This window comes from Cervus canadensis, chromosome 8, assembly GCF_019320065.1.
Source record: "Cervus canadensis isolate Bull #8, Minnesota chromosome 8, ASM1932006v1, whole genome shotgun sequence".
In the NCBI taxonomy this organism is placed as follows: Eukaryota; Metazoa; Chordata; class Mammalia; order Artiodactyla; family Cervidae; genus Cervus; species Cervus canadensis.
The window spans coordinates 41,037,755-41,056,429 of NC_057393.1; the positions used below are offsets into that span (position 1 = coordinate 41,037,755).

At 42.1% G+C, this 18,675-nt stretch overlaps 1 protein-coding gene across 8 annotated transcripts in view; it reads left to right on the plus strand.

The window, feature by feature from the left end:
• SGMS1 (sphingomyelin synthase 1) overlaps nucleotides 1-18,675 on the plus strand; it is a 322,655-nt gene that overhangs the window by 19,868 nt on the left and 284,112 nt on the right. For 7 of the 8 annotated variants that reach the window (XM_043476108.1, XM_043476111.1, XM_043476109.1 and 4 more), the window contains exon 2: nucleotides 13,447-13,541. The gene's annotated coding sequence lies outside the window, so the exon portion shown is untranslated. Of the gene's footprint in view, nucleotides 1-8,756; nucleotides 8,778-13,446; nucleotides 13,542-18,675 lie in introns of those variants that run through there. The other variant, XM_043476116.1, reaches the window with a different exon arrangement.

Genomic DNA, 18,675 nt, shown 5'->3' on the forward strand with positions numbered 1-18,675 from the left:
TGGCTTATTTCATGTAGTATGTTTTCAGGATTCACCCACACTATAGCATATATGAGAATTTACTTTCTTTTTAAGGCTTAATAATATTCCATTGTATGTAGAGCCCGTACTTTTTTGTTTGTCTGTTGGTGGACACTGGAATTGCTTCTACCTTTTAGTGTGACTAATGCTGCTCTTGTGAATTTCTTGGAGCGAATCATCTTTAAATAGACTTTAAAAAAAAAGAAAGAAAAATCTGTGTCATTTTGTGATCAGTTTTATTAGAGGGCTACTATGTCCAAGTTTGGTCCAGGAAATGCCTACCTCACAGACATGAAAAACACCCAAGTACTTTCAACAGTGTTCAGCTGACAGCTTTAGTATTTGCCTGAGGTCAAGAGAGCAGTTCCATACTACTTCTGAGCGGTCTCACCAGCGAACTTGGCAGCAACCTTGAGTGAGGCCTGTCAGGGTTCTTGGAAAACAGCCTAATGTTTTCATACCTTTTGCCCTGCTAGCTCTTGCCTGTCAGTACCTCAAGAGGGAAAAATCTGGCAGTAGCCCTGTTTCCTCAGCTCGGTCTTAGCTGCTGAAAGTCTCATTCGAACCCTTTCTGGATATGCAGGTAGCGTTTATGTAAGGAGTTTGCCCTTCAGTGAGCCTGTCTCTCTGTCTGGAGGGGAGCTCAGGGTCTGGGCTGCAGGCTGTGTGTATCCCACAAGCCCTCTTAATTTAAACTTACATATTTTTCAAATCAGTGTGGTAGGAGAGGCCTGGTGGAGAATATAGGGCGGCAAACTCTCCCCTGACTCCATTCGGTGGGCTCCTGGCTTAGCGGTGCCTGGTCATCCTGCAATGACATCTGAGGTAATTTCTGGAGTAGTGGGAAATTAAGGTTAGTTTCCTGTTTTGTGGAAAAAGAAGTGAAATGGTTTGTACTTTGCAGGCTAGATAACAGTTAACTGTAATTAACCATGGTTTAACTGAGGCCAGTCAAGTCTGTTTGCTTATGCTGCTCATGTTTTCTCAAGACAAATGATTTATCTGAACCCTGCCCATGAGTTTAGTGATAGCATTGTGGATTAAGTATATATATTTATTTCATTTTATTTATTTGGCTGTGCTGGGCCTTAGCTGTGGCACTCAAGATCTTTTTCTTTCTTTTTTTTTAGTTGTGAGATGGGAACTCTTAGCTGTGCCTTGTGGATCTAGTTCCCTGACCAGCGATCGAACCCAGGTCCCCTGCTTGGGAGTATAGAGTCTTAGCCACTGGGCCACCAGGGAAATCCTAGCATTGTAGATTATAGTTTTATACTAAAGGTCTGTTTCCTTGCTGCATGCTCTTTCTTTTTGTTCAGTTAACTTTGTCATTTCTCTTGGTCTTTTTAGTGATATGTATGTGTATAGATTTGTAGAGCTGCGGAATAGATTTTAAAAGGTCCTCAACTTTAATAGGTGATCTCTGGAACAAAATAACATACATGTTTAATGCTCAGTCATATAATTTATATACAAAAGAGACTGATGATCTCTTTTGACTATCAGTCAAATATTCTACATCAAAGAATAATTGTAATACTGTCTAAATCAATTTTTTTATTCAAAATGCAAGATATAATTGGGGGTGTGTCTTTGGGAAAAAAGATAATTGGGATCTTTCTGTATCATTGAAATTTTGAGTGTGGCTCACTCACCTGGCAATGTCAGGTATTTAGGCAAAAGCTTTATCTTCCTTCTTGACTGTTGGGGAGCTCCTTTCTTTCATTTCCTTTTCCTTCTTTGGTTCTTGGGGACTCTGTGTATTCCTGTCCTCTTCTCAATTGTTCCTTCTCCGACTCCTTCCCTATTACCTCTACCTGATCTGTACGGATGTGTGCATGTTTCTGAGGTTTGACCCTCAAGTCTCCCTGCGCAGCAGCTCGGCCTATACAGGTTCCTGCAAGGGGCCACTTCCCTTTCTCAGAGGTGGGAGGAAGGAGGTTAGGGTCCAGCTGGTAGAAAGGGCTCTGGTTCCTTATTGTTTGGGACGTGTGGTCAGAGTAGTTTAGGTCCTGATACCCAGACTGTGTGGGAAGAAGTGATGGAGAAAGTGCAGACCTTTTTGTACCAAGGTTTCTATTTGAGGAGTAAATTTATTGATATATAGATTAAATTTGATCATTGCATTTTCTAATTTGTATTTCATTTCCAGACTTGTTAATGAGACTACTACTGGAATAAAGAGTGGCCTGTATTTCGAATTTAATGCTATCCTTAATTTTTGAGAATTCAGTAAATAATAAAATCTCAGCATGCTCACAAAGGCTCTGGTTTGTCTTATTCCTCTGTTGACATGTAGAGGGTGAGTTTTGCACACTGTCCACAGTAAGAAATGTTTAAAGATAGATGGTATTAGAAATTGACTTTAAGAATTCATTTTTTTCCTCTCATCAGTTTGTTGCCAGTTGCATCTTTAAGATCCCTTCAGATGTTATGGCTGTTTAAAATAGTTACACGGTATTTCTTTTATGACTGTAGAGGATTGTACAGTTGAGTTCTTTACCACTCAATTTTGTTTATTACTTTGAGTTAACATTTGGAGGTACTATTTCTGACACTATACTTCAAGACTAGTTTTTTGGATTTTTTTTTTTTAATTTACTAAACTCCCTAGTGGAGATTTTCTTTATCAGATTCACTCATTTGTGGAGCCCAGATGTTTATGAAAAATGAAAGGGAATGTCAGCTATTGGAAGGCACACAGCATGGTGTAATGAAAATAAAATTAGGGCTTTTGTGTCTTGGCAGAGATAGGTTTGGGTGCCTGCTCTGCCATCCCTGACAGCAGGATGTTGATCTAATGACTTGAATTATTTGCATCTTAATTGTCACGTCTGTAAAATGGGGACAGTAATGCTCATCTCACAGAGTCATGATGGGGTCGTGTCTGTAAACGCCCAGCACACCGCGGATATAGAGTAAATGGTAATGATTGTTAATATCACTTCCTCTCCTGAGGCCAAAATGTGCTAGAAAGTGATTAGAGTTTTCTGTTGTTTTCTTTTATCATTTACCATTTTAGACGACATGGAGGTAGAAATGAGGAAAGTCTAGAGTGACTTGAGAATCTCATTTATTGTTGGATTAAATTCATATCATCTATGTGTGTGCATTTCTGTCTTTCCCCTGATTGCTTCTTTCCCCTGCTGTGAAATATGGTGTTAAAAACAAAACAGGTTACAGTAAGATTTTCTCTGTGTAGAACCTTTGTAAATGAATCAGTCTGACTAGCTAGTTCCTTCCCCAGGGAGTAGAGGCTTTTTGCTTATTTTTTCCTCATCTTAAATATATTTATTATGAAAATATTTTGAACAATTAGAAAACGGAATAATATAATGAACCCAGCCCTCAATTTTGTTGGATGTTTGTTTGATGTGTTTTGGTGTACATATGTATTATTATTATTTTAAATATCCTATCTCCACTGGACTATAGGTTCAGGGACCTTGCTGTCTGGGGCCTACGACAGCGCTGGGTGAGTGACAGGCTCCAGATAAGCTCTGTGCATCCTTCTCCAGGGCCTGGCCCTCCCTTCTTCCCAGAGGTAATGCTGGCATAGGTAGGAGAGCCAGGAGGAGGAGAAATATCATGCTGGGTTTAGCCAGTGATACGAATATGTGTAAAATCAGGACCACCCTTAAGGATGTTAGTGCCATGATGTAAGATAGGACCAATGAATCGAGAAACAGCTCCTATAGAAATCAGAACATTCTCCCTGCATTTGCAGAGCCACACAGTAGCTGGTTATCAGAAGTAACTGTTGGAATGAGCTTTAGTAAGCATGGACGGGGCTGGACTCTGTAGGCTGACAGGACAGTTGAGCCAGCGCTCAGCGGTGGACTGTTTCCAGGGACTGGAAGGAGGTAGTTCAGGCCTGGGCTCTGTTATCGGAAGGAAGTGGCAAAACAAGAGTAAAGTGGCCACGGAACAAGACTATGGAGCTCTTATGACGTGTAAGTCATATCACTAGACCCTTAATGAGTCAGTGTAGTATTCTAGGTGAAAAATTGACTTTCTGGAAGCAGATGATCCAGGATTAAACTGAAGTCCCCTCTTTTGCTAGCTGTGTGGCCTGAGGTAAGCCGCTTAACCTCTCTGAGCTTCAAGTCTGATGTGAGGGCCATTCCTATTTTGGTTACTGAAGGTAAGAGCACCGAATTGAGTTCTTGCCCAGACATTCCATCTTGCCTGTGGGAATTCAAAATAGGCAGGTAAATGTTGAAGAGTGTGACTTTTTGGTTGGTCACCAATGTACAGAGTGACCTCAGATACTTGAAGGCATGTATAAAATGACACAGTACAAAGTGAACTCACCTTGCCCACCGTGTCTGTACTTCTCTAGTATCTTGTGAAAAGACCATTGTCTTCCAAGTCATTAAGACAGAACCAGGGAGGCATCAACAATTCCTGCCCCGTTACCCCTGTGTCCCTCCAGCTCCAAAGCAGGGTCACTTTACCTCCTTACCATCATCTCTTGTGTTCATCTGTATTCCCAAGCCCTCATCGCTTCTTGCCTGGATTTCTATATGGACCTCCTGCCCTGCCTTCATTCCATTCTCCCAACTGTTGTCGCAGTCCTTTTCCTCACCTGCGGGGGTCACCATGTGAGTCCTGCCTAAATAGGTCCGTGGTTCCCATTGCCCTCAGGAGAAAGCCTGGGTGTGAGTCTCCATTGACGGCCCCTTGTCGTCCTCAGGTGCTCTTTCCCTTCCTGAGTGGGTCCTGCTTCCACGCCTTCTGCCCACTTAGAACGCCTTTCCCCTGCTTGGCTCCCCTCATTTATTCTCATGTTTCAAGACTTGACTCAGGCATCCGAGTCAAGTGAGGAGCCTGCCCTCCTAACCCACTCTGCGGTCTGGGCTGGGGTTTCCCCTCCGCCTGCCTCCATTATGCCACCAAGCGACTGGGTTGTGAAGGGGTACTTAGCTGTTTCCAGAGTGAACATGCTTGGGAGCACAGCCTGTTTTGTTAAAAAAATTAAAAAAACAAACTCATGCTTCTTTGTGCCTAGCCTGGTGTCTGATACACTGAAGGTTCTCAAAGAAGATGAGTGAAATATACACGGATGAGAAATGACTTTTTTATCTTCCTCAAACCAGGAGGACTGAGGCTGGGTAACCGAAGCGTTCTTCCTCCCCACCTTTCTGCCTGTATCCATTCCAGCATCTGCCCAACGGCCAGCTGTGACGGAGGAGAAGCATATGGCTCTTGAAAGAGGCAGTTGAGATGTGACTGCGTGTGAAATATATTCACCTGCCCTTCCACCCCAGCCCATACAGGATGACAGTAATGACACCTCATATTTGTCTTTTTATTTGTGTTCTCCTTAAGTGCCTCTGCAGACATGATCTCATCCGGTGCGAGGGGCGGTAGCCTGATTACTGGATGGGAGCATGCAATGATGATGACCCCTTCTTCGTAGATGCAGAAAGGGAGATAAGGAGTGAAGAAATTTGCCCAAAATGCACATGGGTTTGGGTGGACTCTGGGAGTTGGTGATGGACAGGGAGGCCTGGTGTGCTGTGGTTTCATGGGATCGCAGAGTCGGACACGACTGAGCAACTGAACTGAACTGAACTGAGCGGTGGAAGGGCTTTCCCAGTGGTCAAATGGTAAAGAATCCGCCTGCAGTGTGGGAGACCCAGGTTTGATCCCTGGGTCAGGAAGGTGCCCTGGAGAAGGGATTGGCTACCCATTCCAGTATTCTTGCCTGGAGAAGTCCATGTGCAGAGAAGCCTGGTGGGCTTCATGAGATCTCAGAGTTGGACACGACTGAGCGACCTTCACTTCACTTTAGTGGTGGAAGAGACCAGATTTTGAGCTAAAGTCATTTTCTCTTTCTCCTCTTTTATAACTGGTAGAACCAGGTTGTATCGGATCGATATTTTCACCTACAATCCTTAAAAAGGAAGATTGGCTGAAGAGGTGGTGTTAATTTTTCTGTATATTAACCTGGCTTGCAGGTGTGCTTTTTAACTGTTAATTTCCCTAATCTTCCTTTGGTTCTGGCTAAGTGCTCAGAGTGGTAGTGTCATCATTGGTTTCATTTGGCTGAAATAGCTGAGGCCCTGTAAGTGCGGTTCTGAGGCCTGTTCTGGGCAGAAATGAAGAAGTTGCCTCGTTTCAGTTGGTCAGTTTGGGAATATGATTAAATTCAAACAGTTTTCCTGCTTCACAAGCCAATAAAGTGACAACAATAAAATCTTAGTCCTTTCTAAGGCGTACTCTTGACATTCTACTAAACCCTTTAAAAATGATTTTTTAAAATTTTCCTGTTCTGAAATTCTGGAGTCGTTGCATAAACTTATGCAGCACAAGAAAATGGCTTGCTGTCGTTCAACAGTCACATTGTCGATTTCCGGGAATATCTAAATTTTGAAAATTGCAGCCTCTGAAGTGGGCTATTGCAAGGGAACCATGCCTACATGTTTAAATTAAACTTTGGGCTTCTGACAGCAAAGATGAAGGTAGAAGGAGATTGAAAATGCAAGGGTAAAACAATTAGGACACAAGATAAATTCAGAAAGGAGCAAGTCTTGCGTGGTAGTCTTTTTGTTGCTTTGTTGGGGGACAGGGGGTTGAACACTCACTCTGTTGAGCTCTGACAAATCTGTCTAGTTTTGTTGTCTTGTCAGTACTCATTCTTCTTAGCTCTTTCAGCATTTGGTCACTGAGTTGTTCCAGCCCCCCCTACATTCTGCCCCCATGCAACCTTCCTTCTCCTTCTACTATGCAAAAAATGGTATTCTCAGTCTTCTTCGGTCTCTTGGCCTGCTGTTGGTTACTTCTGCCACCATCACTCCACCATCCACACTCATCTGTGATTTTCTCATTATTTTGGTCCCTGATGGTGTTTGTGTGGGTGCATAGCCATTTTTCTGTATCTGGGTATTTTTACTTATTTTTCCTGCTGTCTTCCCAGACTCGGTAGCTTAAAAACAAACTGACTTTGCAGTGTTTGTGGTGGAATGAACCTTTAAGATCATTTGCTTTGTTGTCTCATGCTAGAATTAAAAGGCTCAGGGAGGAGATGTGGCTTGTGTAATTTCAGAGTCATCAGTTAGTGAGATCAGGCTAGAACCAAGGCTAGAGCCAGGCTAGAACCCCTCAGAGCCTCTGTGTTGATCTCTCCTCACACATGGACTCCTCATGGTCTCCTGTACCACCACTGTTCCCTCTGCAAGGAACTTCAGAGCTATTTGGCTTTCGTGTGTCCCCTCCATCACCACAAACCAAATGTCAAGTATCCATTCACCAGGACTTACCAATTCTTTCTATTGGTAAGAATTTCTATTGTAACAATTTCATTCTTTAATAATGAAAAAAAAATTTACCAATAGTGAAATTCTCTTTTTTGGAGCATGTAGTTCTACGAGTTTTAACACATGCATATAAACGGAGCAGAGAATAACCCAGCACCTCTCATATTCCCTGGTGCTGCTTGCCTGTTTGTAGTTAAACCTTCCTCCTCCCCCTGGCAACACTGATCTGTTCTCTGTCACTATAGTTTTGCCTTTTCCAGAAAGTCGTGTAAGTGGGACTGTGTAGAGTCTATCCCTTTGAGACTTGCTCCTTTCATTTAGCATAATGCATTTGGGATTCATGCATGTTGCTGTGTGTATCAATAATTTGTCCCTTTTTATTCTTAAGTGATATTCCACAATATGGATATACCACTGTTTGTGTTTACTCATCATACCAGCTATGTGTGAGAATCCTAGTTGCTCTGAGTTTTTGTCAGCATTTTATACTGCCAGATTTTAACATTTGATAGATGTGTAATGATATCTTATTGTGATTTTAATTTGCATTTATTTCTTTAATGATTAATTATGTTGAACATCTTTTTTTTTTTTAATGTTGAACATCTTTTCATGTGTGTATTTGCTGTGCAGATTTGCCTGTTAGGTATATCTGTGCATCTTTTGTCCTTTATGATGTTTGTTTGACCCCACATCAGTATCACAACCCCATTCTATCTGGTTATTGTGCCTAACTTTCTATGTCAGCATTGTTGCCCAGGTACACAGTACATTCCAAGGTCAAGGCCTGAGTTGGGAACTTTGTATACATAATCTCACTTGACCCTTATAAAACCCTTGTGAGGTAAGCGGTGTCTTCTGTTTTTATGTTGCAGAGCCTGTGTTCAACAGGTATTTATTGAATGCCTACTATATGTATGCAATGAGCCATTATTATACTCATTGACAAGTTTAGTGACTTTGGGCCAGTCATTTCACCTCTGAGTCAGTTTTCTTATCTGTTTAATAGGGATCTATATCACAGTATTTTCTCTCAGGGTTATTGAGCAAAGGTTTTCTCTCTTTCTTTTTTTTTTTTTTTTAAGATTATTTTCTTAGGGTTGCCCTGGAGGTCAAGTGGTTAAGAATCTGTCTTGCAATGAAAGAGACACTGGTTCGATCCCTGGTCTGGGAAGATCCCACATGCCACGAGGCAGCTAAGCCCTTGTGCCACAACTACTGAGCTGGCACTCTAGAGCCCGCGCTTCACAACAAGAGAAGCCACTGCAACGAGAAGCCTGCGCCCTGCAACCGGAGAGCAGCCCCCTGCTCAGCACAACTGGAGAAAGCCTGCACACAGCAGTGAAGACCCAGGGCAGCCTAAATAAAGAAATAAAAATTTAAAAAGAAAAAATAAAAACCACTTTATAGAAAAAAGATTATGTAAAAAAAATTATTTATTTCTTTGGCTGCTCCGGGTCTTAGCTGCAGCGTGTGGGATCCTCGATCTTCACTGTGGTGAGTGGGATCTTTAGTTGTGGTATGGGAGATCCATTATAGTTTCCTGACCAGGGATTGAACGCGGGCCCCCCTGCATTGGGAGTTTTCGCCACGTCCCCATAAGCAAAGGTTTTAAAGAGGAATGTGGAAGGTCGTCCATGGTATATATTGGCAGTGGTGGCTTCTATTATTCTCTTCAAACACTTCATACTGTACTGAGGCTGTTTCTGCCCCTTGCTGGGTACCTTCCTTTGGAAAATTGCCCCTTAGCAGGTCTCCTCCTCCACTCTGGATCAAATATTAGAACCAACACAAGATTGAGCCTTTTGATTTTAAGAAATATGTTACTCTGGCTGCTCTGTGTAGTGACTCAGTACAAAGTGGCCAAAGTATTGGAGTTTCAGCTTCAACATCAGTCCTTCCCAGGAATATTCAGGACAGATTTCCTTGACTAGACAGACCTTTGTTGGCAAAGTAATGTCTCTGCCTGTTAATATGCTGTCTAGGTTGGTCATAACCTTTCTTCCAAGGAGCAAGCGTCTTTTAATTTCCTGGCTGCAGTACCATCTGCAGTGATTTTGGAGCCCAAAAATCTTCACAGTAACCCTTTGAAATAAAAGCTAGCCCCATTTTACAGATGAAAATGTTGTGTTCAGTGGCCATTTGACTTGCACAGTGTGACCGCTGGATCTTTGACCGTGCTCACTGCCCTTATTGGAGACCACTCTGCCTCAGTGCCTGTCAAGGAGCCATGACAGCTGCTGCCTGCCGAGTGCCAAGAAAGCTGGCCCATCTTCTCCCTCTGTGACATCTGTTTCCTTCATGGGGGCTGTTCCCAAGACCCATGGTCAACAATTGTCTCCCCCAAGCCCTGGGATCACGTGTTTTTATTTTTTCCAGAAAGTCCACAATAGAAAGAATATGAACTTTAAGTCAGAGACAAGGTTCAAGTGGTGTCTATGTGTCTATTGCCTATGTGACTTTGGCCAAGTTATGTAAACTCCTAGAGCATAGATTTCTTCAGCTGTAAAATGGGAATAATTCAGGCCTGGTGGAGATGTGGGGATAGAAATAACACAACACAGCACTTAGCAAGTGCTTGGCACGTTGCTGATGCCTTGTAACTGGTAGCTACACTTATTGTCACCATGGCAAGCAGGGCCTTCTAGCTAGTCTTAGGAGGCTGAAAAAGGTCCTGAGAGTAGTGGTTAGAATGTGGATTCTGGGGTAAACCGGGTTCAAATCCTTGTTCTACCACTTATCAGCTGTGTGATGTGCACAACCTAATTGCTTTCTCTGCCTCAGTTTCTGCCATCTGTGAAATGGGTGTAGCAATAGTTGCTACCTCACAGGGAGAAATGATTGTAAAGAGACAAGAGGTTGAGTTGAAACAACCCCATTTAGGTCACTAACACCATTGTTTCTTTCAGTGACATGATACAAGTCTCCTTGAAATTTATAGTAACCTTTCTTCTCTCCTTCCTGCCCAGATTGAAAGAATTTCTCTTTTTTTTTTAATTTAATGCCAACAGAAATGTTTGATACTATGATTTTACTGGTAATACAGATTAAATTCTCACAACATTACTATCTCCACCTAAGACATTGAAATAACTAAACTTAAATAGAATGTCTTTTTGTCTAGGGAATACCTAAGAGTTTTTAGGTGACTATATAAAAACACAGGCAACTCTGTATTAAAACAACAACAACAGCAACACACTATTTCTTTGAAAGGATTTGACTCCCCAGCTTTGATCTTGAATTTGGCTGGATCGCATGTGAGTTAATTTTTTCCCCATCAAGTTGACAGGAGTAAGCGGGGACCATAGCTATGAGGCCATCAGGTAGAAGATAACCTCTGAATTTAACACAAGTCTGGAAATCTAATTTAACTGATACCCGTGGGCAGTGTGTGGTGCCGGCTGGGTCTGCATCATTATTCCGAAGTCTGTCCTGTGACTAATATGTTCCAGCTGTCTGGGTCACTACTTTGGAGTACTGTTTATTTGCAGCGGCGATGCTGCAAATAGGAAAACGCTTTCCCTTTTGTTGGTTGAAAGCTTTGCTGGTAATTAGCAAAGCAAGCAGGCCTCTTATTTGAAGAGAGACGGGAAGGGTGTCTAAACAGTCAATTGTGGCAGCTACTTTGGAAAACGATCTGGCATTTCTGAAAAGCTGAACGTAGGTGGTCCCAAGCCCTGCTCTCTTCTCCTAGGGATACGCCCTGGAGAAGCTCTTGCTGTGTGCACCAGGGGACGAGCACTAGAATCTAAATGGCAGCATTATTCTTAATAGCGAAAACCGAACAATCCCCAGATGATCCTCAGCAGTAGAATAGAGCGGTAAATTGTGGGTAAAGTCACACAGTGAGAACAATATGGTGGTGAAAAATCAGCTCCAGTCACATGAGTCAAGAGGGATGAATCTCAAAATCAAAATCTCAAGAGGCAAGTCTGAATACAGTCCTGGTTTCCTTTGTATAAAACTTAATTAAAACCAGGCAGAACACAACAATATATTGAGAATACAGATGTGATAAAACCATAAGAGGAGAAAAGGAGTAAGTCAGAATTCAGGCTAGTGGGTTATCTCTGGTAGGGAGAATGGAGGGTGCAGAGCAGAGTAACACTCACACCAGGATGTGTGGTATAGAGATGGGATTGTATGTATCTAGACTTTATCCCACATGTACCTAGATCTGGCAGAGACCGGGGACTCCTGAGTTTGAAGAGAATACTCAAACAGACCATGAGGAGTTTTCTGGGTGTACTGTGATATTAAAATGCCTGCCAGCTTGACATGTTCTCCCAAGGCCATCTTTAAGGAGAGAGAGAGATTCCAGCCCTCACTCCCCTCCTCCACCTGTCAGGGTGTAACTAGAAATGAACCAGGCAAGTAAGGGTAGGTGTTTTAGCTTAAAAATTTCATGCAACGATTGCATTCAACTTCATGATGCATGTGTGTTTCATAGTGTCACAGATTCATGTGCTTATCCTTCCTTCCTCCAAATCTGGGAGTAAAGTTGTTGCTTCCAAAGGTACATCATGTTTTTTCCCTTGGTTTAGCATTTCTCTTCTTGGTCAGTATTCCTGGGCTCCAGGTGCTCTTGTCTGTGGGGCATTGAGTCACATCCTGTCTTTTTTATGAGCCTCAACATCCCTGTGAGCAGGTATTCCAGTCCACAGGAGAGGCGGCTGCTGGGGGAGGTTCTCTCCATTTTTAATCAGGCGAGTGAGTGGAGGAGGCAGGACTGAAGTCCAGGGGAGGGGGTCCTTGACTTTTGTACACCAGCACCTTCACGTGGCAGACCTCATGACCTCTAAACTGTTGTGTATTGCCTGCAGCATTTTGGTGACCCGCGATGAAGGGCCGCTTGAGGCCGTCGTGGAGGGCTCTGTCTTCTCCCCAGTGGTAGTTTTGATACTGCTTCCATCTTTATTGGCAGAACAGTCAATGTCTGTGCTGTTGTATTTGACTACTTTTTGCCTTTTATAAAAAATGAATGGAAAAATCCTCAACAGCGAGTGGTAATTGTCTATTGTGGCAGAGATGAAAATTACCTGGGGTGCCACGTGAGGCTTGTTTTACTTCCTTTGGCCAATAGTGTGCCCTCTTGAAAAAGAAGGGAGAAAAATGAAATATATATATATATATATATATGAGAATGTCAAAAATACATTAATGGTTATTGTGTTGCAAAGGGAAGTATAATTACTGATAGTAATTATAGTAATTGGTAATCATAAGTATAATATTCATGGTACTATTAAGAATGATTATTAATAGATACTCTTAGGCCGTGTCTGCCCTCCATCCACCCCACTCCCTCTTCCCCACCCCCCACCCCCCATAATGACATGTGGCTCTGTTGTTTGGTCATTTGGCATTGAGGTTGATTTTCAGGATGCTGCTGTGTTGCGGGGTGGGGTGGGGAGGGTGGGGACAGCCTGTATAGTGAGATAAACCCTGAGCTTGGGGTCAGAAGATCCAAGTAGCAGTTTCATGTCTGGTGTTTTCTAGTTGAATGCCCTGTATCATCTCTGACACGTAGCTGCCTTCTCTGGAAAATGCATTAAGCAAACATCCCTTGCCTCACAGGGCTGTGGCTTGATCAAATGTAATAGATAACGTGAGGTGTGGTGGAGGCATCAGGTCTGTGACCGGCAGGCCCCTGGGCCACGGTGCCCGGGGAGCACAGTGCTCGAGAGAGCGTGTGTTGTAGTAATAGACGGGTCCTGGATGCCTTTGCTGGGGTGCAGCAGGAAACTCCAGTTTCCTGGAGGTGCAGCAGGTCTGGTGTGGTTCTGCGAGGTAAGTAGGTGCCTTCCAAGTGTAGCCTCAGAATACAAAGTCAGAGTCAAGTTCAGGTCCTTAATAGAGCCTCAGTTTTTGTTCTGTTGGAGTTTGGGCTACATCACTGCCCTGAAATTTATGTGAATTAAAAGAAATTTACTGAGGAATTCCTTTGTTCCAGAAGTTCCTTGAGGCCAGCAGTTGCTCCCTGCATTCAATATGCGATGGGATCATTTTTCTCTCCTTTCACTTTTCTCCTTGCTTAAAAAATAATTACAACAGTATTTTAATCTACAGGATCAACACAGCTTAAGAACGTTGTGTCAACTGAAATAGCATTAACTTAATAAAAATCATTGATGGTAACATGCTGTTTTGCTTCTTCTTGCAGAGTGAGGACAGCATGAACATCCCTAAGTGTGCCTCTGGGCATATTTAGCCATTCGCTTTTGATTAGAAGAAAGAAGAAGGCCATCCACTTGAAAGGTGAGTAAAGATTTCCATGTGTCTTTTTATTACAAAAATTTTCAAACTTACTGAAGAGGTAAAGGATAAGCAGCAAGTTTTCATGTGTCCACTACCTACATTTAACATTTGTTAGCATTTTGCCATATTGTGTGTGTGTGTTCAGTTTTCCACATTTTCTTACTGAAACATGTGAAAGTAAGTTTAAGAGATCATGATGTTTTTATCTTCAATTCTTGGGGATGCAGTTCCTAAAAATAAGGCTATTCTCTCCCAAGAGGGAGTTTAGAACATGTATAAACTCTATGGCAGAATCATTTAGTTAAGTACAATTATATTTAGGCAGTGATTTACTTAGTGGACAGACCTGTAATGTGAATTTGTTTGATATGAAAAACATCTGAATATAAAAAATTGGAATTTGCACTCTGCATGTGCCCTGAGTAGCAGAGGATTCCTGTGTTTTCTCTGTTCCTGGTAATGTGCTGGTCTGCTCCACTGTGGCTGATGTTTGTTCTTAGGTCAGCGGATCAGATTACTGTTCTTCCTCCTGCCTAATCAGCCTTCACACGTAGCCCAGTCTCTGGATCTAATGTGATCAAAGGTCTTAACTGATTTTTTTAAACCAAAACTTACAGGAGAATATGAAAAGAACATGAGTAGTGTTGTCTAATTGAGTTTCAGTTCAGTCGCTCAGTCGTCTGTGACTCTTTGCAACCCCATGGACTATAGCACACCAGACTTCCCTGTCCATCACCAACTTCCGGAGACTGCTCAAACTCATGTCCATCGAATCGGTAATGCCATTGAGGTACTAGTTGAGGTTAGTATAGTGAAATCAACATTAGAAAGTCAGAATGATTCCCAGCCCTGTAATATGACTACCTGCATTGAAACTTTACATGCATTCTTAGAGATGTGTGTTCTGTTCTGATTATAGTTATATCAAGGCCAGTTACACAATTGGTCATTAAAATTCTGTGTAATTCTTGCAGGGTGGCTGTTGGCTATTCTACATTCTAATCTCAGTTACGTTTCATTTATGGTATCTTCTTCAAGTAGTCCCTGAGTATTGAAGCATTTCTTCATAGATGTTTATGAACTAGAGTTACCTATTCAGCGCATTATTTTAAAAGAAGTATATTTAAGTGAGCCACTTAGAGTGGTGGAGGCCTTTTTAATATTCTCTCTTCTTATTTAGAACATAAGTTAGCGATAGCAGTAAAGTTTCTGAAGGGCACTAACATTTTGAAGGAGCTGAGACTGGAATTACAGATATCTCGGAATGATCTAGTTTGCTTTCTCACTGTCTGATTATGCTTTGAGATGATGAGAAGGATGGTTGGGGCTCCATATGAGGCAAGAGGCTCTGAAGGATGGTGGACGGGAAAGCCTTATGGGGCTCTGTGTGGGGCCTTCATATGGCTCTCTGGACCACTTCCAAGTGGTGGAATGTTTTTATTTTATTTTTTAAACTTTCTATTGAAATAGAACATATATGCAAGAAAATATGCATAATGTAAGTGTATAGTTCAGTGCAGCTTACAAACTAAGCTCACTTATGTCACTAGAAGCCAGACCAAGAAACAACATTTTTACCACAGCCTCATGCCTCCTCTCGACACTCTATACTGTACATAACCTACTCGGTGGGGAATTACTGTCTTGACTTCTAAGAGCATAAATTAGTTTTGCTTGTGAGAGACAGAGAGACAGAGAGAGAGGGAAAGAGAGAAAGAGAGAGAGATAACATGATTATATAATGCAGATTGTATTCTTCTGTGTCCAGCCTTCTTCAATCAACAATGCATCACAGAGATGCCTGCATATTGTTGCATTTAGTTGTAGATGGATCATTTTCATTGCTGGAGAGCATTCCATTTGTGAATTCAGCAGTTTATTCCTTCAGTTAGTTGCTGGTGATTGGGGGAGGGCACCCTGATGCTTTAACCAAGGTTTGATCCTTATTGTGGTTGTGGTTGAGATGTCCTGAGTTGTCCAACCTCTGCCCAGCTTTGCTGTGATATGAAGAAGAAATCCTGGGAGCGGATATAAGGTTGAGACACAGTTGGAAAAGATTGGTGTTTCAGTCCTGTGATGATTCCTGTTGTTTTTCCTGTGACTCACCATGTCCCTTTTCTCTTTGCTCTCTGCTGGCACATGTTTTGTCCATCCTTTTGTCAGCCATTAGAACTTTTTCTGCAGCCCCTCCTAGGAGACCATGACTGTATCAATAAATATTTAAAGTTCATTGGGTGTTGATATTAGGTATTAGACGAAGGGTGAAGGGTTGAAAGTCATGGGCTTGCTCTTGAGGAGCCTACGTTGTGGTTATGGATTCATGGTTATGGATATGGGCCACATTTCTGGAAACCAGTTTTGCTGTAAAGTTTAGGATGTAAACTCAGAGGCTTGCATGGGACTGGCTTGTAACATGATTGAAATTAGTAGGGGGCAGGGTTGCTCAGTAAGGGATGATGGAGCTGTGAGGAATGATTATATATGCCCTGCCCAATTTTTGGCCCATCAAAACATGTCTGGTTGAATTTACCAAGTCCACCAATGTCCTACCTTTAGGAATAGAGTGTTCACTATAAGAAAGCAGTTCTCATGGGATTTTAATGATTTTCTAGCCAAATTCTGTTTTTATAGATAAAGTTTTATTTGAATAGCACAGTCATGCTCATTTGTGAATATATTGTCTATGACCGCTTTTGTGTTACAAAAGCAGAATTGAATAGTTGTGAAAGAGATTGGAGTATCTGCAACAGTGACCATATGGCCCACAATGGCTAGAATATTTACCATCTGGCCCTTTGCATAGAAGTTTGCCACTTTCTGCTTTACTTCATCAAAGCAAGGACATAGTAATAATAACATCTCTAGGCTTCCCGGGTGGCACTAGTGGTAAAAAAACCCACCTGCCAATGCAGGAGACAGAAGAGACATACATAGGTTTGAGCCCTAGATCAGGAAGATTCCCCTGGAGGAGGAAATGGCAACCCATTTCAGTATTCTTGCCTAGAGAATCCTGTGGACAAGAGGAGCCTGGTGGGCTATCGTCCATAGGGTTGCAAAGAGTCAGACAGGACTGAAGTGACTTAGCATGCATGCAGAGGCATGAAATAGTCTTTATCCATTTATTTATTTGTTAGTTTGGCTGTGCTGGGTCTTCACTCTGGCACGTGGGCTCGTGAGTGGACTTTCTCTAGTTGCACAGGGGCTTCTCTGTTTGTGGCTTGAGGGCTTAGTTGCCCCGTGGCATGTAGGAATCTTAATTCCCCCACCAGGGACCAGACCCCTGTCCCTTGCATTGCAAGATAGATTGTTAACCACTGGACCACCAGGGAAGTCCTTTAATGCCTTTATGGATTCATTTATTTATCTAACATACAATATATTTGCAGAGTGCCTATTGTATGTCAGGTGTAAAATGGTGATAGATATGATTCTGGCCCCTGTGGACTTGATAGAAACCCCTATGAATTTAAAATTCCATTGTAGGATTGTGCTTTTTGTGAATCGAAACAAAAATGTATTATGGAAATAGCTTTACTAAATCCTCAATTATACATTAATGTGTTGGCTATTTTTGCTAATTTTATGCATTTGATGAACACATTCTATGTAAACTAATGGTTAACTCCATTTTAAAAAAATATGTAGTATGACATCATATAAGCAATTATGTGTTTAAAGACCCTACTAGTTTACATGTGGTAACAAAGATGGTTTGAACACAGACTGTCTGGATAGGGCTGTGAGCTTTGAAGAGCTCCCCAAAGCAAGCCAAGCCAACCTTCAATCTTAGGTTATAATGATAATAAAAAATAAACCTCAAAGGAAAGAACCACATACAGGGTAATAAAGTTTGGAATGTAGTTAAACAGATTAATCTATCTTTGTTGGTATGCTTATCTATTTATTTACTCGAGGCTGTTAAATTTGTCTCTTCTTATTAGGAGCAGGTGGTGCTAGTGGTAAAGAATATGCCTGCCAACATGGAGACTTAAGAGACCTAGGTTTGATCTCTGGGTTGGGAAGATCCCCTGGAGGAGGTCATGGCAACGCATTCCAGTATTCTTGCCTGGAGAATTCCATGGACAGAGGAGCCTGGTGGTCTATGGTCCATGGGGGTCACAAAGATTTGGACTTGACTAAAGCGACTTAGCACACATGCATGCATAGAGGGTGATGCAATGAACGTAGAAAAGAGAGAAATACTGGAAACTTTTCTCCAAGGAATGTGAAAAGTGAAAGTCACTCAGTCGTGTCCGACTTTTGAGACCCCATGGACTATACAGTCCATGGAATTTTCCAGGCCAGAATACTGAAGTGGGTAGCCATTCCCTTCTCCAAGGCATCTTCCCAATCCAGGGATTGAACCCAGGTCTCCCGCATTGTCAGAGGATTCTTTACCAGCTAAACCACAAGGGGAGCCCAAGAATACTGCGGTGGGTAGCCTGTTCCTTCTTCAGGGGATCTTCCCAACCCAGGAATCGAACCAGGGTCTCCTGCACTGCAGGCAGATTCTTTACCAACTGAACTGTCAGGGAAGCCCAAGGAATGTGAATCTGGTTTTTAACATCATTTTCACTGAATTAGCGTTTTCATATATGCTCATATATGTTTTATGGACAGATACTTGCACAGGTGACTGACCTATTACCTGGCTGTCACACATAGTTATTTAGCTATGTGTACTAATCAGAAGAAAATGTACAATGTCCTGCAGTGTTTACTCGTTGTCTTAGGAGCCATCTGATGTCAGGTGGCATGTGTGATTTGGGTGACCAATGGTGCTTTCCTCTGAAATCTAATTTATAAGAATTTGTCTGAAGGAACTATAGGGAAGGAATGTTAGCTGGTGCAATGAATAATTTCATGAATGTGATTAAAACTCCATACTGGTTTCTTCTGTTGCCAAAATCAATAAATAAGGCTAAGGTTTCATTTCTCTTCTTTACAAGGAAGAAATGATATATACCCACACATAACTTTCTGTTGTGTTTAAAATGTTTTTAAAAACTCAACCCTGTTCTTCATTTTAGTAGTTTTTGGTAGTGGTTTGGATTTAGGGGTAACTGAAAAATCAGAAGACCAAGAAGAAATAAATATCACAGTTATTCTCCTTACAGAGCTGAAAACTCCAGGG